This window comes from Spinacia oleracea, chromosome 5, assembly GCF_020520425.1.
Source record: "Spinacia oleracea cultivar Varoflay chromosome 5, BTI_SOV_V1, whole genome shotgun sequence".
NCBI lineage: Eukaryota > Viridiplantae > Streptophyta > Magnoliopsida > Caryophyllales > Amaranthaceae > Spinacia > Spinacia oleracea.
In genome coordinates this window covers 32,741,773-32,765,641 of record NC_079491.1, presented here as the reverse complement: position 1 = coordinate 32,765,641, position 23,869 = coordinate 32,741,773, and the positions used below count along the sequence as shown (strand labels likewise).

General features: G+C 36.5%; 3 long non-coding RNA genes across 5 annotated transcripts; all 3 read left to right on the top strand.

Moving 5' to 3' along the window:
• The first annotated feature begins 12,136 nt into the window (after positions 1 to 12,136).
• On the top strand, positions 12,137 to 13,150 carry LOC130460827 (uncharacterized). The gene is made up of 2 exons (XR_008920936.1): positions 12,137 to 12,273; positions 12,952 to 13,150. It is a non-coding gene; the product is annotated as an uncharacterized lncRNA (long non-coding RNA).
• Positions 13,151 to 13,461: 311 nt separating this feature from the next.
• On the top strand, positions 13,462 to 16,509 carry LOC110802984 (uncharacterized). Of its 2 annotated transcripts, XR_008921262.1 has the most exons (5): positions 13,463 to 13,986; positions 14,097 to 14,142; positions 14,265 to 14,362; positions 14,874 to 14,937; positions 15,894 to 16,509. It is a non-coding gene; the product is annotated as an uncharacterized lncRNA (long non-coding RNA). The 2 variants fall into 2 exon arrangements; XR_008921263.1 differs by having other exon boundaries at positions 13,462 to 13,986; positions 14,097 to 14,362.
• Positions 16,510 to 20,995: 4,486 nt separating this feature from the next.
• On the top strand, positions 20,996 to 23,869 carry LOC130461047 (uncharacterized). 2 transcript variants are annotated; one of them, XR_008921351.1, is made up of 4 exons: positions 20,996 to 21,701; positions 21,812 to 22,077; positions 22,589 to 22,652; positions 23,609 to 23,869. It is a non-coding gene; the product is annotated as an uncharacterized lncRNA (long non-coding RNA). The 2 variants fall into 2 exon arrangements; XR_008921350.1 differs by having other exon boundaries at positions 20,996 to 22,077.

The following is a 23,869-nucleotide window of genomic DNA, read 5'->3' as shown; positions in this document are numbered from 1 at the left end:
ATTATAAATTTATATGAGCTTTAAATTTTAATTAAATTTGTATGTTTCCGGTTAGACTAGAAATACATTTTTATGTTTAAAATTAGTAAAGCATATGAATTTATTGGTTTAAGTGGGAGCATTTTTAGTCATAAACTCTTGATTAGGTCTACAAATCCTTTAAGGTTAAAAAACTTGATTAGAATTAATAAGGACTGAATAATTGGTAGATTATTGGTGCCCTTAATTAATTGCTGCAAATATTTATATGATGCATAACGTGTTTTACTAACCAGCTATGTGGGCCATTCATGATAATGAATGGGTGAATGGTATATATTGTATATGTACTGTTTTGCAGGTTATGGAGTGACTAGTATGGCCCAAATAGGATAGAAAATATGGTCTGCGTACCATTAATTTGAATGTAATTGGTCTAAAGCACCAAATTTGTTTTTCAATTCAAATATGGTCTGCGTACCATCAAATAGTTGTAATTAGTTTAATTATAGCTTATCCTATTTGAAGAAAATGGCGCCTCCCACGGTGAAATTCAAGACGAAGTTACCATTTTCGAGATAGACTTTGAAGTTGAAGCTTCAAGATGAAGTCAGGCCATACTAGATCACATTTATCTTATGCATGCTTTAAGTTATTTATTGCTTTAAATATGTCTTAATTATGCATGAGATTGTGGCTTGATTATGTTGCATGATTAAGGATTTTAGTTCACTTAAAATCTAACCAACATAGTAAGAGCCTTAAGTTCCAAACTTAAAAATTGAGTTAAAAGGTGCCATGCCAAAATAAACACTTGCTTGGATATCCTTTACATCAATCTAGTAATAGTTTTCGCTCAGCGAGGTGTTACTTATTGGTCCTAAAGGGGTAAGGTACACAAATAATTGTGAGTACATGTTAGTTTTGGTGAAACTCAACGATATAAGTAAGGAGTCCTTTTATGTCGTGGCAAAATCGACAGGTTTACCTAATAAGTTCTTAGACGTACCTATCAACCAAGAGTAGTTTCTAGACTATTAGCAAAAGGCTTTTTCTTACCTAATAGATTTTAGAATTGAGTCTAAATACATAATGTTCTTAATTCTTCAATGGATTTTAGGGTCTTGGAATCATTTTATTCACACCTGCAGGAACAATAAATTCGAATAAAATTCCAATAACTTGTTTAAATTGCATGATTGCTTTAATTTTCAAGTTATTTCTCATGATAAATGTTTAGACTTTGCCTGCTTCAATGTATGTTTTAATTATTGTTTATAATTAAATATCTTGCACTGCAGTAAATCCTTTTAGAAAGGTAACAGTAAATTTCCTCAATTGGCAGTGAATCCAAGAACGATTCACGGAAAAGAGAGAAAGTGAGCAATTTAAAATGTACGTTTCTTATAGCGACTTTTATGGTTGTTTTCGAGTATCAAAATCGAATGACAAACCAATTGGTGCTTGTGAATTCAAAATACAATGTAGTTTTGAGATCATAAAGCATTGAGTTTAAACGCTCAGCTTTACCAATGGTTAACAACCTAAAATCTTTTTCCATATAATTCTCGAATGAGTCTAGTCCCTAGACATTCGAATAAATTGATGCTTAGAGAACTTTAGAAGCTTCTGGTAAGATCATCTAGTTGAAACAAAATATTCAACATAAATTAAATGGTAAGAGCCTTGTTGGAGTGACATTGGACATGTCTAACAAAGTATAAAAGTCAACACTAAAGAATTCAATTCTTAAGACTATAAGAAAGGGTACAAGAAATAGGAAAACAAGGAACAAATGAAAGGAATTTACGATTCCGTTTATACCTATAAGTTTATGTTTAAAGAAAAGTGACCTAGCAATCAAACTTCCTTGGTATCATATACCGCTTGAGGTTCTTACTTCGATAATAACTCAAACAATGGAAGCTAGGCTACACTAATGGCCTACAAGTGGGAAATGAAGCATGGAAATGCTACATTAGTTGTAGGGTCATCTAGTTTGTTTTAAGTCCTTTCAAAGGCTGGAACTTAATGGCTATTTTGTTCCATAATCAGCATACCTAAATTTCTGTTTTCAAACACAGAAAGACTCACATTCAAGAAAAACAAAAACAATGTTTGTTTGTTTGTTTATTTGAATGAAATGGTCAATTACGGGTTGAGTCAATATGCTTGATTAAAACAAACAACTCTTTAACAATAAAAACTTTACTAGGTTCAAATCAACCCCTTGATTTGATTTCCACTAATCTTTGGCATTGTTGCTTAGACCATATCAACAAGTTAACATTCAAAAGCTCTATTTTGATGGACTTTTGAAAGTTCATTGATTTCTAGATCAATTCAAGACAAGCTAGTCTTACTTGTTGAAAGTAACAAAAGATATAAACTATTGTTAGAACGCCTAGACGATAGAGTTCAAAGCTAAAGAAAGGTTTTATGACTTTATTATTTCACACAGGTTTGAGTGAATATAGGTTTATTTACTCAATGTGATATAAGTTTGAATCTGTTTGGCTAGTTCAAAGATTCAGAAGTATAAGTCCCACTTGGCAAGAAATCATAAAGATCTAGGTTAGATCATGTTAATGATTACTTGAGACCAAATATGATCATCAATGATTGTGTAATGTAATTTCACGATCTAGCTCCATAAGATATGGCATATCTAAGTTGGAATGATCGAAGTCAATTAGTACTTGATTCGATCAATGATGAATCATAAAGAATTTTCCTATAATTTCTAAAACAAAATGCTCAACTACCACCAAACTAAACCAAATTCGTCAAAGCTATTGAAAAGTAATTTCAGAATATCTTTTCATAATATATTTAAAGAGTTCCTAAACTCAGTGGGAGCTTAGTGTTTGTTATTCAACAAACTAGGGCCCAAGTATAGATATATGTTTCATTGTGATTTATTCAAATGAGACACAAGGGTATTGTTTCTACCACGATTTTTTGAGAACATAATGTTTGTTTGCTCGAAATAATGTCCTTTTGGAGATTCGTTTCCAAAATGACAAGTGGGAGAAAATAGACCTCGAAAGTCTTCGAGGCGAACAACAAACATAAACGGACATTCCGGAGGCTTTTCGAAGTGCTTCAGAAAATCCGAGCTTATTCTTTAAGGACTTTAGAAGTGGCTTTAAAGAATAGACATCTCTTAGAAGACTTTACAAGTGCTTCAAGGAGAACAGAATACTCAAAGGACTTTCAAGTGGCTATTGATATTCTATTTGTTAATGTTCTATACTCAAGTAGGCATAGAGTTCAAGTCACTGGAACTATGGTATTCTTCTATTGGATAGTGAAGAAACATAGAGTTCGGGTCAATGAAACTATGAGATTCTTCTATTAGATAGTGAAGAAACCTACAACTTGCAGTCAAACTATTATCATGTAGATTAATAAGTTTGTGACTTGTAAGAAAGCTATGACGAAACCTAGATTCCCTAAAATGGTTAGAGGCCATATATAGACTCAATGTTTTAAATGGTTAGAGGCCATAAAACATACTCAATGTTTTGATGACAAAATTGAAATTTTGTTGATTTGCAAGAATAGTTTCACACCGATTGGTTGCAAGTTTGTTTTAAGAATAAAAACCATCAAACATGAAATTGTGTTCACACACAAAGCTAGATTAGTTGCTAAAGGTTACAAGCAAATTCACGGTGCGGATTGTGTTGAAACCTCATGCAAAATCGTAATGCTTAAGTCTATAATTCAAGCAATGATTGCATATTGGTACATATGGCAATTGGATGACAAAACGTATTCCTCAATCAAATGTTGGAAGAAACTATGTACATGGTATGTCATAGGATTTGTGGATCCAAATAAATGCTTGAAAATGAAAGCTAGCTTATGAAATCTAAGTACAGATTTAAGCAAGCAATTGGGAATTGGAATTGTATTTTAGTGAAGCTAATAAGTATTTTAGTTTCATAAAATGTACATGATTCTTATAGATATATAAGAAGTTTAGTGGGAGTACATAAAAACTTAATTGGTCCTATGTGTATCACACACATATCTCTCTATTGTGAAATAACATTCAAATGCTAATGACTTAGGTTTGAAATTATTCATCAATGATGGACCAAGGCAAAACTTAGTACATACTGGGTATTAAGATCTATTTACAAAGATCTTATGATATTGTTTTGGATTAAGTAATGGCATTTACTAAATCAAACACGAAAGACTCCATTGGAGATATTCGACCCATGTGAATAAATCTAAGTAAAGAATGTTTGAACTATGTATAAGCATTTACTAAGCTAAACATCAAAGGATCTGAATAGATTCTTAACCTATATTATATGTCAAAGAATTTAGCTGGATTTAGTATCTACTGAAACTAGATGAGCTAAAGTTACATGAATAGAATTCAATTGGGAATTATTCTGCAAAAGAAGTTATCATGTATGATATAATATGAGGATCGCCAAAAACGTATCGTATGACTTTAGGCATGACGAACATATACCAATCTCTATTGATCTAAGTGAAAATCAACTAGAATGAAATCAAGAAAAACTTATGGTACTTGAAAAGGTACATAGGATTAGTTCTTGATTCAAGGAAATAAAGATATGCTAAATATTGATGCTACACGCATAAACACTGGTAAAGGATCAATCAAGATCCCTTTGGAGTTAACCATTGGCAAGGACGAGCTATAGAGCATCGTGTTTTGAAATGGCAACATGGATTGGAGACCATGAGTTGTTGCGTGGGAAATTAAATATTAATTTCTATGTTCTAAGATACAGCTGGAAAGTCTTCCACATATCTGTGAACTGCTTGGATAAGTAAATCCAACCAAAGAATCACTAGCAACCTAAACAGTTGAAGTAGAAGTACTTATTGCTTAAGAAGCAATAAAATAGAGTTGTTTGTATTAATGAGTTCTTCATGGAACTTAGGTAGATCACATGTCTGCTGACTTGATGATTCTTCATTGAAAAATGCGTAGAACCACTCTTGTCGCTGGACAGACTAGATCACAAACATACTCAGAAGATCTTATCATCATATCTCGAAGAACATTCGAGAAAAGGATATCAAGATTGGCAAAGCATGATAACTAAACCTATGCAACAAGTGAGAAGCAACACTCACATTGTAGCATTGGAAATCAAGCATAGCTTTGAATTCCATGAATTGTTTTAAAGATGGGTTCGAGGCCCATGGTTGTAAAACATTGGGGTTGAACATTTATCATATATGAAATAAATTTTCATATTCCATTTAATCTTGGTTTAGTATTAAATGATGAGTCCCTTCAAATTTGACGATATATTCAAGATAGACTGTCAGGACCAGTCCTGTGACTAAGAAATGTCTATCAAGTGAACTTGAATGTCAAAGGTTGAAAATGGTCCCTGGTCGGAGTTTTCTATAAAGATGGACGCATAGAAAACGTTAGACGACTAGAATGCAAGATGACTAGTAGTTCTGTTTCTTGAACTATGTGGACATGGCAATGTCGTAATCGTTTGCATAGATACTTACTTTGGGAAGAGTAGTATCGGACAGACCTATAAAACTTTACTGTAAGAGATGAAAATCTGTCATAAGTAAATTTCATTAAAATTATTAGACGTTGAGATTACTTGAGTGATTTGAGATTACTTGAGTGATTTGAGATTACTTGTTTGAGAACTGGTTGCTTTGACGTTGACCAACCGTCGCACCGTATAAGGAGGCTATAAAGGCAACGCTCAGGTAGTCACCTATCAAACGAAGTCTAATCTCAAGATCGCAAGATTGGGATTGTCCTCCCATAAATCGGGATGAGATGCTTAAAAGTTGTACAAGGCCACTCGGAGAGCTAGAAACTGTAAAATGCATGGCCGTGCTCGGATGAATCATAGGCTATGATTACCTGTTTATTTGATCAGTTGAACTCTGAAACCGAGAAACACCTCTGGACATAATAAGGATGACAACTCTTACCTTATGTTCAAGAGCAAGCATCGAGCGACAAAGGAATTAAGTAATGCACACTTGTCCCTAAGGACAAGTGGGAGACTGAAGGAAATAATGCCCTTGGTCCAAGTATGCATATAATATTAAGTCTAATAAATGCGGTTCAGTATTAATTAACAAGTTAATAATTCAGTGAGATCAAGTGAGCTGAATGCCTAGCTAGAGGCCGCTTCAGTTCAAGTGGAATTAATGATATTAATCTACAGCTTACTCTTGACTGAACCCGTAGGGTCACACAAATAGTACGTAAACGGATCAAGTATTTAATGGCATTAAATACTCCATCTATGGATATTCGGAATCGACGGATCTTGGTTTCAGTGGGAGCTAAGATCGTCACAAGCAAGAAATGAATACTCCGGAAACGATGATATTGCCGGAAACGGAAATATGGATCGTATCGGAAATATAAATATTATCCAAGTCGTAGATGTTGCCGGAAACGGAAACATGGTACGTGTCGGAAAATATTATCGGAAATGGAAATATTACCGGAATCAGAAATATTGCCGGAAACGGAAATATTGTCAGAATCGGAAATGTTATCGGAATCGGAAATTTATTCCGGAATCGGAAATATTAAATATTGTTTGTATCGGAAATGAATTCCGGAATCGGGAATTTAATCGGAAGCGTATCCTACGAATTAGCATCGGACGAGGCTCGCTAGACGAAGGCCCAGCACGAAGCCAGGCCATCGCCCAGCAAGCCACACGCATCACCATCACACGCCAAGCCTCGACCAGGCCCAGCGTAAGGCCAGGCCCAGCCAAGGCCTTGGGCGCGCGCGCGGACACAGGCAGCTAGCATGGGCCGAGCGCTGTGCGCTCAGCGTGGGCCGCAAGGCCTGCGCGAGTTTGCGGTGCTCGTGCGATGCTCGTGTGCGTGCTATACGAATCCTAAAGCTATCAGGATTCGATATATGATTAAATCCTAATCCTAATAGATTAAGTTTATTATTTAGAGTTCAAATTGGATTCTAATTAATAAATCCAAATCCTAGTAGGATTATAATTCCTTTTCCATACCTCTATAAATAGGAGCCTAGGGTCATAATTTATAGACACAATTGAAGTATTCTAAAGGTAAGATTTTGAAGAAAAAATCAGCCATACACTTGCACCTAAAATAGCCGAAATTCCTAAGCAACCTTAAGGGCGATTCTAGTTGGTCAAGCTTAAGGCGGATCCGGACGTGCTGTGGACTATCTACGGAGGGACGACACTTGGAGTCCTAAAGACTTGTTCTTGTTCGGTTCGGGCGCAGCTAGGGAGGGCACGCAACAAAGTGTATGCATCTAAACTATGCTAAATGATTATGTGTAAATAATATGCTTTCCTGGCTTTATGGTTTTTCCGCATGATTTATGTTTTGTCATATGAATCATAACCTAACATGTGTACGTCGAAGGAAGATGTGACGAGACAATGCCGTCATCAAAGTACGAGACGATGTTGGAGCGCGCATCGATAGAGATGTGTCGAGATTGTGTCGTCGTCAAAGTACAGTTCGACATTAGAGTGTGGAGTGACGTCAAACATCCCAGACGTGACAAGTTCGTGAAGTGGTGTCATATATATGCAAGCTGACTAGATTGCCTTCATGAAGACGTCAATCCTTGAAGAGACAAAAAATGGGTATTGGATTCCCTTACTATCAGATTTAACTCATTGTTTCGCTTGGTTCCATTGAATTTGTGGCAGGTGGCAGTCATGACATCATCATCCACCAAGTGAGCGACATACCGGAAATGAGGGACAACTTGGAAAACACCACTTCAAGTCACGAGACATTGACGCTTGGAGATTCTTAACAGAAAACAATGCTCCTCGACGGATAATAGAGATAAGCCTCAACTCATATTCATGTTATTTTAACAACTCTCCTTAGTGTTGTTGTGAACAGGTTCGCCTTTTCAAATGACTAAGCAAACGAGATATACAAAAGACCATGTTGTCATTGTTTTTCGTCACAGATCCCAAACCAATGATGTCGTCAGAAGGGTTAATGTTGCGACACCCATAAGTCGTCTCTTGATGCCAACTCCATGTCGAGGCAGTGCTGGCTCAACATCAACTAGCTAGTGACGTCTCTGCAAAAGAAAGTTTGGAAAGAGGATCATGACGATGTGATTGACTGACAACGACAAGATGACGTCAACGACATGAGGATGACACAACCAGAATGTCAAGAACATAGGGATAATTCATCACGGCGTTACAAATATCCGGCATCAGATATTGGCACGCGACATCTTATTTGTGGCTAACTCCAACTCAAATACTTTCTTGAAGTTGCCACAGGGGGACGAGATAGTATACTTTACTCATATTCATGATCTTAAATGTTGATCATAATGCTACAACTAACAATGCAATTATATGATTTATTTTTCGTGATAATATCGCACACAAGACTTTGATTGCAGGTATAAAATTGATGACGTCCGCCGACACTGCCGATGACGTCCGACGACATTGTCGATGATGATTGACGACACTGTCAATGACGACAACACTAGCTTGGAATACATCAAGAAGCTTGTCGAGATCAACAAAAGCATAGCAGACAGAGACGGAAAACTCTTTCCAAGAAAGTGGAACACGCGACATACGCAAAACTGTATATCTTACACTCTTTTTCATCACACAAGTCATTGCTCCCATGTTACAATTTTATTTTTTATTTGTATATACAACACTAACGTGGAAATAAGGAGAACGTTAAAAGATGTAACCACATAGGCAATAGCCTAACATCTTAAACGCGATAACACACAAAGGTGAACAGATTGACGACTTCATGTGGTCAACATGGATCGACAACATACCCGACAAATGCAAACTATTCTACGACATACTCAGGAAGAACGGGACAAGGAGGAGCTGCAGTTATATCTCGCAGTCATAGGTCGACAATCCGCATAGTCCTTGCACGAGATGATGACGGTAAGAAACTACTAGTCTTCTACTTCAGTAAGTCGTTACTTAGCGCCGAACCAAGGTACTCACATCTTGAAAAACTTGTACTTGCATTACTTGTAACATCTACTAAATTACGCCATCATTTTGAATGTCATCCTATAATTGTGAGAACTAACTATCCCATGAAGTCGATCATGAGGAAACTTGAGTTACCTGGCAGGATGTCTAAATGGGGCGTACAGTTAGGGTGTTACGACATCATCCTAAATATGCAACACGAAGTCGAGCATGACGTCAACATGCTGTAAGACGACACTATCCCACCAACATGGACACTATTCACTGACGTATCCTCCAACATACGGAGGACAGGGCTAAGACTCGTGTTAAATTTGCCACAAGGGGACATGATAGTACTATCTTTCTGCTGCGAGTTTAAAGCTACCAACAACGAAGCGGAGTACAAAACCCTGATCTTAGGATTGACGCTAGCTCGCGACATTCACATTCGACGACTTGAGGTACGCTGTGATTCATTATTGATTATTAGTCAAATTAACGGTTCTTATGTAGCAAAAGATTCCAAGATGCAAGCCTACCTCGAGACAGCCAAGGCACTTGTCAAAAAATTTGATTTGTACAACCTCCAGCAAATCCCAAGAGACCAAAACACCCAAGCCGACGCACTAGCAAAACTAACATCAACTCGACCAAACTAACCCATTTTTTCTATTTTACACCTCATGCATCCAACCATCACAAAAGAGACCTTCTCAGTCAATGAACAACCTTCCACAAGTCAATTACCAACTCCCACATCATAGAGAGACCCATATATCCATTGGCTCAAACACCAACCAACACATGGTACTATGGTCCAACAGGACGACACCCAAAACAGCAACCAACCACACTCCATTTTCATTACTGTTCGGATGTGAAGCCGCGATCCCACCTGAAGTCGAGATTCCAACATCACGCTGTCAAGGATAAAATTGCGTCATACCAACGAAATATTGCAAGAAGTTACAACAAGAATGTACGAGTCATGGTGCATACAAACTGGCAGAAAGAGATGGAAAACCAATACCGAGAAGCTGGAACGCGACACACTTAAAGTTGTATCATTTCTAGTCTCTAACTCATTGTGTACAAGTATGTTTTCTTTTTTGCAAACACCCTACTTGCAGAGATGAACAAGTCACTGTTGCTGGAATCAAACCGACGACTCCGTGACGGGGGACAACACGAACCCGTCGTAATCCCTATGCAGAGGATAACAACCATGATTCCCAAACCAGCTAAGTAACTCAACAACTCGATCCTCTCTCTTCTTATTTGTCCATTTTATTACCATTATTGACTTAAGCATCGGAGGGTCGTTGGCACACTCAACGGTCAACTTTGACGCCTCTAGCTCGTCTTGCAGAACAAACAATCTTGATGATCCATCTTGGAACAACTTCAAGGCGTATACATACATTACAAAAATCCTGTTGAACCATGGGAAACCATTTACAATTACGCTTACATTTACGATTTACATCTTACAAATTGGGCCATACAAAATGCCTGGGAAATGTTGGCCAATACAAAATGCCTGGGAAACAAATTACATCTTACGACTTTACATATTACAAAACACAATTTAGGCCATGACTTGTCCCCTTGGACAAGCCCAAAACACACAAAGAGCTGCCGCCATTAAGACGAAACACAACCCTAATATTTTTTTGACCTTTTCAAAGGCCAAACACAAAAACATTGTTTAAACGAACCATTGTTTAAGAAAACACCATTGAAATTTTAATTTTTAAGGAGGGGGGACAGAGCTACTCCTGAGGATCTGTTGGACCTGCATTCTCCCCTTGTTCGCCATCGCCTGGTGCCGCCACCGTCTCGGCATTGGGGCTGGTTGCTGTTGCACCCTCCTCAACGTCTTCCTCATCGCTAACGGCACCAGGGGGGACATACTCCTCGGCGAATGCAGCATTGAACCGAGCAATATCTTCCTCTGGAGTCCAGTTCACATGTCTGCCCGCCTTAAAGTCTTCCATTATCTCAGCCTTCATTTTCCAAGTGTAGTGTAGACACCTACTTTTGTCCCCATTCCCGAAAGGGAAAGGTTCGATGATAAAAACATAGATCTCCACTTGACAACGCATCTCCTATAAAATAAACGAATCTCAATTCCCCTTTTCATTTCACCCGAAACCTGCTATTTAGGGAAACCTGCTAAAAATAGTAACTGCCGTAAAGGGTAGCTTCTAAAAGTGGCAAGTCATAAAAGATAGAAACCTGTCAGAATTAGGTGTTGCACTCCAACATAAATCCTAAATGAGATAGAAATCTGCGAGAATCCTATTCCTAATATGATTCGGAAATAAGAGTTACGTATTAATTAAAATCCTAACGAGCCTAGAGTTCGTAACGGGCCCAGACGCATTCCGTCATGAAATTGATACGCACTAAAAGACTCGATTAAGTCTCAAACACTACGGATTTCAGGAATCCGAATTTGACTAAGAAAACAGCCCAGACCCTATTTTCAACGCCTGGCTCTGGGCGCCGAAATCTTCGGCGCCCAGGCCTGGGCGCTGAAAATACCTGGGTACGTGTTTTTTCCTAATTCTTTGTGGATTAGAACTCTGCAATTCTATCTTTCCACGAACTCTCCCCTATAAATACAGCCCCAAATTCGACGTGAAAAGGACACAACACACAATTATATTTTGAGTATTGACTCCAACCCTTAGCCTAAGCCTCACGTTGCGAAACTGTTCACGCCACTAGTGGAAAAAACCCCTATTGCAGCCCCCTTGTTGAGGGGGGCATTTTAAACCGTGCCTCAACAACCACTAAGTCAACGCGGGTCAAAGACTTAATGAGATGTTGGGGCGGGTTTCTAAAACGTTCGCTTCAAGAGACTATGTTGGGGCGGGCCGTGGTGTTGTACGCCCCAACAGATTAAGGCAGTTGAATGGGGCATTGTATTGTTCGCTTCAAGAGACTATGCTGAAGTGAACATACGTGGGCTATGCCCGCCTTAACGAATTCTCCAGCCCAGAAATACTCAATCCACCTCAACGAATGACAAAGTTTAGGGTTTCTTTATATCCTAAATTCCTCTTTACCCATTATTCCCTTAGCCGTTTTTTAACATTATCTCCTCATTTTCAAGATCTTTTCTTATCTTGTCTCCTTCATTTTCTTGCGATTCTATTCTCTCTTGAAGAAAATCAACCATGGATTATACTTCCTCCACCCTCCCGTTATCTTCTCCAATTCGATATTTGCGATTCAAAAAATATGGAGAAATGTAAGCTTCGAATCGTCATCTCTATTATATCGAGATCTTAATACTAACAAGGTACCAATCTCCTTTTCGCATTAATTTTTTATTGTAATTTGTTTTTTGCCCTGTTTTTTCTTAATTTGTTCATGATTTCTTTGCTAATGTCGATTTCTTCACTAATTTTTGATTGAAATATGAAGAAAATCAGCCATGCTTCGATTTCTTCGCTAATGTTGACATTATGCTGCTTGTTCATTTAATTCGATTTTTTGGTGAAAATTGGTTGTTCTGCTTCTTGATTTAATTGGATCTTCAGCTTAATTCGATCTTCACTCAATGATGTTCGTCTCTGACGTGAGCGGTAACAAAAGGACAACGGCGTTAGGTTACCATCTGATATTCTTAGATCTAAATGAGAAAGTTTCATTGTATTGTCTTATTTTCTTCCAACAAAAAGTCATTTTAATGTTAATAAAAGTTTAGAATCTGAATATTTTTAAAAAATTAATTTTCTGATCTAGAGTTTAACTTATATCTAAATTGTTGGGTTGGTTCATTTTCAGATAATTCTTGGAAAAATAAAATAAAATTACTCTGTATTTTGTTTCTGGTTTATAATTGTTCATGAAAATTGTTTTATAATTTATTTTTCTTATCATCGCATGGTGTATATATTTCTTATTGTAAGGATCTTCAATTTCGTTTTACTGTTATTGTTCATTAGATGATGTGTTGTTTTTTTTTCTTTTGCAGGTGTGTCATGGATGAGAGATTCATTCATTAGTTAGAAGACGGAAAACATACAATGTCAATTTGTTTAGTGCAGATTTGCTTACATTACTTAGATTTATTCAACTTTGTAAATAATACTGTGTATAATGTAATAGTATAGAAACTCAGATCTATAATTCTTGTACTCCTTATTTGATTAATAATAATTATATTTTCAATATTTCAAGAATTTTGTCTCCAAAACTTTAATACTTTGTATTATGTGCGCACTTATTAACACCCAAACAATAAGAAATATAAAGTAATTATACAAAAATGCAACTTTCCCTCAATCTGTTGAGGCGGGCAAAATGTATGATACTGACTCAACAGGGCCCAATTATTATGCATAATAATGGGTTTGTAGAGGCGAACATTAGCTAACCCCCCTCAACAAGTCACCTATTGAGGCGAACAATGCCCGCCTCAATAGTTATGGACCTGTTGAAGCCCCCTCTGTTGAAGCGAACAATGCACGCCTCAACTGTAATCCCCCGTAATTTTATACATTTCATTTATATATTTTACCGTATATTTAATATATTTAAATAAGAATTTATGAATTTTGGAAATAAATATATAATTAACATATATTTATTTATTACATATTAATATTTTCAACGATTTACGAAATCGAAAATGATTTTAGAATTTTAAGTAGAAAAGAATTTGAATTACGAAAATTGATTGAATTTAGAAAACGATCCTATTCAGTTTTGGATTCGAATCATAAAAGCTAAATCCTAATTCTAGCCCACTTGGGAAAGCCCAATATTAAAACCCAAAACTCAAACCCTCCCTTTACTCTAATTCACGTAAAACAAAAATAAAAAAATAAACAAAGCCAAAACCCCATTTGAACTTCACATGAAAACGCAAAAGAGAAAAAAAAAAAGAAGCAAAACCTATCTCTCATTCAAACTCACGTAAACTAGCAAACCCTCAAACCTTGGTACTCTCTGCCCAGCCGCCAGCCACCATACACCCGCCGGACCTCCACCGTCCTCGTCACAGCCGGTAAGCTCTTCTCCGTCGTCCTTCCTTTTCTCTTTCGTTCCCCTTTTCTTTTCGTTCTTCTTTCTTCGTTTTCACCCCTCCTCACGTGATTATGCTTGAACCTCGCACAGCCCCAGCCGCCGACCACCTACCGCCGCCGCGACCGCCAGCTGCACGGTAACCTTCTTCTTCTCCTTCGTTCTTCTTCCTTTCTCTTTCGTTCGTTTCTTGCAGCTTCGCTACCCTTCTCACGATCTTTTTCGCTCTTGCTCTCCTCGCTCGTTTTGGTTTTTGCGCAGCAGCAACCGAGTCGCGCCACCCTCTCCTTGCTGTCGCCGAGCAGTGCTGCCGCCTCCGGCCGCGCCTCACCGCCTGCCACCGTCGTCCTCTCTCGTCGGTTAACTCTTAAAACCCAAAGCTAATCTTTTTATATCATATTTATTAATTTAAATATTGTTGGAGTGAATTAAAATTATGATTTTTAAGATTTATTTACTTATTTCAGATTTTAATATTTTATGATTAAATTATTAATTTTCAGATTTCATACATTGATTGAAACGAGAATTTAAATTAGTTAAAGCGGGAATTCTAAGTTTTTAATGATTTTGGATCATGGTAGAATGATTTGGAATGATTAAAACTATTATTTTTATATTCTAAGCGTGGTAATTTGGTGTTGGGGAAGTTTTTAAACAAATTTATATGCTTGAAATTTAAAGTACGATGTTTGCAAAGAATTTTCAACGAATTTCAATCACTAATTCAATAATTATGATGCTAAGAAATCAAATACTCAAGTTTTGATATTGGGGAAAGTTCTAAATATGTTTAGGATGTATTTAGAATGCTTTGTTATTGTTGTGAATGTTTAGAAGTTGATTGTGAATCCTTGTTGGTTGTTTTAGGCGGAGAATTCTCCTTAGGCGACTTTTGAATTATTAAAGTGGTCTTGCAGTTTGTTTACACAAGGTACGTACATACCTGTGTGCTTGGAATGTGTGCTAATTGTTGAAACCATGTTGAATTATTGATGAACTTGGTTATGTTGATGTTGTTGATGAACTTAGTCAGGTTGAAATTGCATGTTTGATACTGTTGGATGAACATATTAAACCTTTATTGCATTTTGAGGATTATAACATGTTAGTATGGAAGATTGATGCAAACATGTTTGATTGGGAACACTAGATTATTTAGTATATAATTCAGATCAGTTAATTGTTGTTCCCTTTTTAGCTTTTCACTACTTTATGAGGGCGGAGGACCTTATTTAGTAAGTTGAAACCTTATACCCATATTCAGGGGTTGATCAGTATTAAAGAAAAGATTGGAGTTAATTGGAATGAGTCTTGTTTGATGCCTTTGTGGTCACTTACTCAATTCCAAGATAAAAACAGTTATAAATAAATGTGAGTTGCATGCCTTATGTGATTGTTGAGTCATAACAGGGTGTCAATTTGTAAATCATGTAAAGTGAAACTGAGTAGCAATAGCTTTAGACTGTGCACGTCTAAAGTGACGGACAAACAGGAGTTGGGGTTCATGGTGGTAGCCCATGGCCTTTCATTCGGACCGGATTGATCACCGCGTCCTATTTTCAGTCAAACGTTCCTCGATATCGCAGGTCACTGAGGTTACGGAGTCGCGCCCGTACCTCGCTTAGCTAGAAAACTCGGTCCATTGCCTATTTCAATTAAAATAATATAATTGTTATAAAAGTCTAGTCCAGTCTAGCCTAGTCTAGTTAAGTATGGTCGTCAGATTATCATGCTTTGTCTGCCCTTAATTATGTTTAATAGTATCATGTTAGGATTATTATTGTTTTAGTATGTAGTACTCAGCTTTGCTGATTACGTGCTTTGTTTGTGTGTGTTGATCATGGCTATGCCTTATTGATCCTGTGATGACCCAACTTTGGTGAGCAGTCTCTAAGGATCAATAAGCGTTGCCCATCTACAGGTTTGAAGATGATGCATCATTGGGATCGGGATTAGAGAGCTTGTAGTTATATTTGTTTTATTAAGTGATTTGGGTTGTTAACTTATATTTGAAAGTTGTCGTACTATTCGTATTTCCTTATTTCCGTTAATTGGTTTTGGACTTAGTATGTAATCGATTATTTATGAACCTAAAAGTTAGTTTTATGTTTTCCGCTGCAAAATTCTGAATAAGCCGTACGTTTTCACACGGGCGATAATGCCTTGATAATTCTCTATAGTTATATTTATAAAAGGGTTGTTTTAGAAAAAGGGAATTGTCGGGGTGTTACAAAGTGGTATCTAGAAGCTAAGGTTTTACTTAACAATTTTTTAGGCGCCTAACTATCTAGTTATTTAAAATAAACTTCTTAAAAATCGAGCTTCTACGTATTATAGTGTTCAAAAATTGGTACTTTTTTTTTCGGGGGCCGATTTCCTTTTATCTTGTTTGAAAGTATATAATATTTCTTATTTAAGTTCAGAATTAACTTATTTATTCGAAACTTTTCGTTTATGTGAATTAAGTACGTTTTTCGTTATTTTCGAAATTAAATTAAATATATTCGGAAAAAAAAAAAAAAAATCTTATCCCTTAAGTATATTTATTCGTTTAATATTTATTCGTTTAATAAAAAAAAAAATTCTTATTAATTATTCGTTTGAAAATAAAAATAATAATAAAATTTCTTTATTTTATTTATTCGTTTATTATTAATTCGTTTAATAAACTTTTTCTTACTAATCGTTCTTGTTTTATTCTTTAAATTCTTCAATGTTTGACCTATTATGATTTATTATGAGAGATGGGTAATATAGGAAAGGGCATATAGGATAGAATTATATGTGCATTAGTAGTTAATTGCTAGCATAAGAAGTTAATTGCTATGTGCATATGTTAAATGTTTAAGTGTTGCATGTAAATGTGCATAAAAATTGTTTGATTACACCAAACTTATTGTTTTATTGAATTCTGATTATGCTTTGGTTGGGAAATCGTTAGTAAGATCTTAAGTTGTTTGTTTCATGAATAAAACGCTTCTTTCCAAGTACACCAACATAGGATCCTTTGGGAAGATCGACGAATACCGAGGATCTAGATTTCACTTCACAAATTTCCAAAGAAAGAACAGATAGACAAGATGCCTTAAACATTTGAAGTTGTAATAGTTAGTTTGTTCTTAAATGTTTTGGAGAATAAGTAGCAAAGCTACAACAGTTTAAAGTTAAAGCAATAAGAGTTTGAGTTATTCTTTATTCTTTTCAAGGATGTATTAAACCTTTATAGAATTAGCAATAAAAGTTAAGGCATTCGTTTCCAATGTGAAAATTCCATAATTCGCCAACAATAGTTTATGTTTATGCCATAGAACTTTTAATTTTATTTTGAGGACATGTGTGTTGTGGATATTTAGGATTGTTATTAACATTCTTTTGAGGAATAGAGTTAGATCATTGATTATCCAAAGGATCAAGAGTTTATTTTGGGCACGCAAAGAGAATGTTTTCTTCTTTTATTCTGCCTTATTATTCGTGATGATTGAATTTGTTCCTTGTTTCTCAGTTGAATGTCATGTATGCGAATATCATTCATAAATGATTGTTTATGTATGTGAATTCTGGATGCTGGTGTGATATTACATTGCTAGGATAATTTTAAGTGAAGTTTTCGAACGTAAAATAGAATATATTACGTACAGGTCGCGCTTTAGGATGGCCAACAATAATGACCTAGCTGCTGCTATTCGCCTCTTGGCGGAAAAACTAGCTCAGGAAAGAACTGAGCGCCCCAATTCTGCAGGGGACATGTTTGAAAGGTTTGCGAAAGTTAAGCCACCATACTTCAAGGGGCAAGCAGACCCGACCTTCCTAGAAAACTGGATTAGGGAGTTTGAAAAACTATTTTGGGCGGTAAATTGTCCTGAAAATATGAAAGTAGGCCAAGCTGTCCTTTACCTAAAAGATGAGGCCGATCTATGGTGGAAAGAGAATGGAACTAGGCTAAGTGTTGTTGAAGGATTTAATTGGGACTCATTTGTCGTTGCGTTGAGGGAAAAGTTTTATCCTCCTTTCATAACAAAACGAAAAGCGCAGGAATTCATAAACCTGGGGATGGGGAGTATGACCATCGCTGAATATTATAGCAAATTTATAGCGCTGTCGGAGTTTGCACCTGAGGTTGTAGCCACAGAAGAGATAAAGGCTCAGAGGTTTGAGCAAGGGTTGACCGATGAGATCCAGTTAGGATTAGGTGGAGAAACCCTTACACCTTTAGATAATGTGTATGAGAGAACCGCTCATATTTATGGTTTTCAGTCCATAAGGGACAAGAAAAATGTTGTTGGAAAGAAAAGAAAAGTGTTTAATGTCCGGGAAAACCAAGGGAATTTCAAAAAGAATATGAATGAGAATAGGAATGGGAATGGAAATGGAAATTATCGAGGAGGAAACAGTCAGGGGCACAACAATAGGAGTCAATCCGTGAGAATGTATCACTGCAAGAGGTGCAACAATAATCACCCTGGTAAGAATTGCAAAGGAGAATTAGTGACCTGCAACTATTGTCAGAAAAGGGGGTATAGGGAGTATGAGTGCTTCACTAAGCACAAAAAGGAACAAAATAGTAATGGAGATGGGAACCAAGTGAGATTTAACCAGTCTGGAGGTCAAAATTCAAAGCCTGGAGGGGCACAAAACAATCAAGAGAACTATAATAAACCTGCAAATGATAACAACAACCAGAATAAGGCTCCAGGAAAACCGTTCATGATGACTAGAAATGAAGCTGAACATTCTGCAGACGTAGTTCATGGTACTTTTTCTATTAACTCCGTGCTAGTTAAAACATTATTTGATTCGGGAGCAACCTATTCTTTCGTTTTGTCATATGTTATTAAGAGTCTGAAGTTAGTAGATTTTGAAATGATTGATTTACCTGTTAGTATACCTACTGGTGTAACCTTAAGGTGTACCAAGTTATTTAAGAACTTTCCTTTGAAGATAAAAGATTGCGTTTCTGACTTGATAGAGTTTAATGGGAAACCTAGATGTAATTCTGGGAATGGATTGGCCAAGTTTTTACAAGGCTAAGGTAGATTGTGAAATTCCGAAAGTAAGTTTAAGGAACCCTATGGGAAGGTTGACCTCATGTGAATGTTTTGAGAAGTCCAAGGACCTTTAAGTGATTTCTATAATGCAAGTGAGGAAATTGATGAATAGAGAGTGTGAACTATTTTTCTGTATTGTGCTAGATGTGAGTAAAGAAGTTGGAGTGAAGATCGAGGATGTTCCCATGGTGAATGAATTCGTTGGTGTGTTTCCGAGTGAAATTGCGAGTACGTCACCAGCTAGAGCCCTTGAGTTCACAATAGAGTTGAATCCCGGACCGACACCTATACCCAGAGCACTTGATAGAATGACACCTCCTGGAATGAGTGAATTGAAGACATAGTTTCAAGAATTGTTCGATGAGGGGTATATTAGGCCTAATGCATCACCACGAAGAGCCCTGGTGTTGTTTATTAAGAAGAAAGATGAGAGTGTGAGATTGGGTATCGATTTTAGGGAGCTAAGCAATGCAACCATCAAGACCAAGCATCCTTTTCCTAGGATAGATGACATATTGGATCAATTGAATTGGACGAGTGTGTTCTCGAAGACTGATTTGCGTTTAAAGTACCACCAATTGAGAATAGCTGATAAGGGCCTAAGACCTCATTAGGATTCGTCATTGTCATTATGGGTTTAGAGTAACGTCTTTTGGGTTAACCAATGCACCTGCATTAATTATGGATTTGATGAATGAGATTTTCTACGAATTCCGAATTTAGTTCGTTATGATGTTATTGATGATATCCCTATTTATGCATAGAATGAGAAAGAGCATGACAAACACTTGAGAATTACTTGGAGACGCCTAGGAAGAATCTAGTTTTATTAAATGAAGTATACAAATCTTGAAGTCGTATGTGTATAGTGACACCGACGGAAAAGTTAAGGACTAAATTAATTGAGAACTATGTTACGTAAGGGATTAAATTTAAGAGAAGATTTGAGTGGTCCAGGATCGTTAGAATCATTGTTGTCTGGAAAAGATGAAAAGAAATATATGAATTGGTGCAAGAGCTAAGAGTTAAGCCCAAAAGTTATACACCCATGAAAAGTGTAATGAGGTTCGGTAACAACGAAAAGTTGAACAGAAGGAGTTTATATAGATAATGCTAAGATTCAAGCTGTGAGTGAGTGACCTACTCCAAAGAACGTGTCTGATACTTGAAGTTTTCTAAGCCTAGATGACCATTATAGGAGGTTGTGAAAGACTTTTCGAAGAGAACAAAACCATTGACCAACTTGTTGAAAGAGGAATCGAAATTCGAGTGGAGTGAGAAATGTGAGAAAGCTTTCTAGATTTTAAAAGAGCGTTTGACCTCCGCACCTGTTGTCGCGTCAATTGAAACTTTATGAAACCAATTACCCTACCCATGACCTAAAGCTAGCTGCTAGTGCGTTTGTTTTGAAGATTTAAAGACATTATCTTTATGGGAAAACATTTGAGATTCTTACCGACCATAAAAGTCTGAAACATTGGCAAAAAGGTCTAGTGAATCTTGGGGATGACATTGAAAATGAGTACTACTTTCCACCCTGCGATTGATGGACAACTGAGATTACTAACGGAATATATGTTGAAAGCTTGTGTTATTGACTTTAAGGGTAATTGGAAAAATCACCTAGGTTCGATTGAATTTTCGTGCATCAATAGTTACCATGCAAGCATTACGATGTCACATGTTGAGGCACTGTATGGAAAGAATTGTAGAAGTCTTACTTATTAGAATGAGATTAGTGAGAATATTGTATTGAGGACATAATTCGTTGAGGAAGAAATACCCAAAGTTATTCCCTGAGATGAGTTACGAGGGCGTAACTCGTTTTCTTTAAGAGGGGTAGAATGCGATAGAAATTCGCGCTTTTTACCTATTTTTATAGTATTTTTATGCATTTTATGCTTATTTTTAGCAACTTATACATGTTGATGCAAGTAAATAGATTCTCCGCATAAGAAAATGTGTTTTTGAGTATTACAAGTAACTCTTAGTTGGCAAAATAATGCACAAGAGTGGCACAAAGTACTTCTACAATAAGAATAAGTTGAAAAGTTTGGAAAAATACGTGAATTTTCGTGTCAAGTTTCGGGGCGAAACTTCTTTTAAGAGGGGTAGATTGTAATCCCCCGTAATTTTATACATTTCATTTATATATTTTACCGTATATTTAATATATTTAAATAAGAATTTATGAATTTTGGAAATAAATATATAATTAACATATATTTATTTATTACATATTAATATTTTCAACGATTTACGAAATCGAAAATGATTTTAGAATTTTAAGTAGAAAAGAATTTGAATTACGAAAATTGATTGAATTTAGAAAACGATCCTATTCAGTTTTGGATTCGAATCATAAAAGCTAAATCCTAATTCTAGCCCACTTGGGAAAGCCCAATATTAAAACCCAAAACTCAAACCCTCCCTTTACTCTAATTCACGTAAAACAAAAATAAAAAAATAAACAAAGCCAAAACCCCATTTGAACTTCACATGAAAACGCAAAAGAGAAAAAAAAAAAAGAAGCAAAACCTATCTCTCATTCAAACTCACGTAAACTAGCAAACCCTCAAACCTTGGTACTCTCTGCCCAGCCGCCAGCCACCATACACCCGCCGGACCTCCACCGTCCTCGTCACAGCCGGTAAGCTCTTCTCCGTCGTCCTTCCTTTTCTCTTTCGTTCCCCTTTTCTTTTCGTTCTTCTTTCTTCGTTTTCACCCCTCCTCACGTGATTATGCTTGAACCTCGCACAGCCCCAGCCGCCGACCACCTACCGCCGCCGCGACCGCCAGCTGCACGGTAACCTTCTTCTTCTCCTTCGTTCTTCTTCCTTTCTCTTTCGTTCGTTTCTTGCAGCTTCGCTACCCTTCTCACGATCTTTTTCGCTCTTGCTCTCCTCGCTCGTTTTGGTTTTTGCGCAGCAGCAACCGAGTCGCGCCACCCTCTCCTTGCTGTCGCCGAGCAGTGATGCCGCCTCCGGCCGCGCCTCACCGCCTGCCACCGTCGTCCTCTCTCGTCGGTTAACTCTTAAAACCCAAAGCTAATCTTTTTATATCATATGTATTAATTTAAATATTGTTGGAGTGAATTAAAATTATGATTTTTAAGATTTATTTACTTATTTCAGATTTTAATATTTTATGATTAAATTATTAATTTTCAGATTTCATACATTGATTGAAACGAGAATTTAAATTAGTTAAAGCGGGAATTCTAAGTTTTTAATGATGTTGGATCATGGTAGAATGATTTGGAATGATTAAAACTATTATTTTTATATTCTAAGCGTGGTAATTTGGTGTTGGGGAAGTTTTTAAACAAATTTATATGCTTGAAATTTAAAGTACGATGTTTGCAAAGAATTTTCAACGAATTTCAATCACTAATTCAATAATTATGATGCTAAGAAATCAAATACTCAAGTTTTGATATTGGGGAAAGTTCTAAATATGTTTAGGATGTATTTAGAATGCTTTGTTATTGTTGTGAATGTTTAGAAGTTGATTGTGAATCCTTGTTGGTTGTTTTAGGCGGAGAATTCTCCTTAGGCGACTTTTGAATTATTAAAGTGGTCTTGCAGTTTGTTTACACAAGGTACGTACATACCTGTGTGCTTGGAATGTGTGCTAATTGTTGAAACCATGTTGAATTATTGATGAACTTGGTTATGTTGATGTTGTTGATGAACTTAGTCAGGTTGAAATTGCATGTTTGATACTGTTGGATGAACATATTAAACCTTTATTGCATTTTGAGGATTATAACATGTTAGTATGGAAGATTGATGCAAACATGTTTGATTGGGAACACTAGATTATTTAGTATATAATTCAGATCAGTTAATTGTTGTTCCCTTTTTAGCTTTTCACTACTTTATGAGGGCGGAGGACCTTATTTAGTAAGTTGAAACCTTATACCCATATTCAGGGGTTGATCAGTATTAAAGAAAAGATTGGAGTTAATTGGAATGAGTCTTGTTTGATGCCTTTGTGGTCACTTACTCAATTCCAAGATAAAAACAGTTATAAATAAATGTGAGTTGCATGCCTTATGTGATTGTTGAGTCATAACAGGGTGTCAATTTGTAAATCATGTAAAGTGAAACTGAGTAGCAATAGCTTTAGACTGTGCACGTCTAAAGTGACGGACAAACAGGAGTTGGGGTTCATGGTGGTAGCCCATGGCCTTTCATTCGGACCGGATTGATCACCGCGTCCTATTTTCAGTCAAACGTTCCTCGATATCGCAGGTCACTGAGGTTACGGAGTCGCGCCCGTACCTCGCTTAGCTAGAAAACTCGGTCCATTGCCTATTTCAATTAAAATAATATTATTGTTATAAAAGTCTAGTCCAGTCTAGCCTAGTCTAGTTAAGTATGGTCGTTAGATTATCATGCTTTGTCTGCCCTTAATTATGTTTAATAGTATCATGTTAGGATTATTATTGTTTTAGTATGTAGTACTCAGCTTTGCTGATTACGTGCTTTGTTTGTGTGTGTTGATCATGGCTATGCCTTATTGATCCTGTGATGACCCAACTTTGGTGAGCAGTCTCTAAGGATCAATAAGCGTTGCCCATCTACAGGTTTGAAGATGATGCATCATTGGGATCGGGATTAGAGAGCTTGTAGTTATATTTGTTTTATTAAGTGATTTGGGTTGTTAACTTATATTTGAAAGTTGTCGTACTATTCGTATTTCCTTATTTCCGTTAATTGGTTTTGGACTTAGTATGTAATCGATTATTTATGAACCTAAAAGTTAGTTTTATGTTTTCCGCTGCAAAATTCTGAATAAGCCGTACGTTTTCAC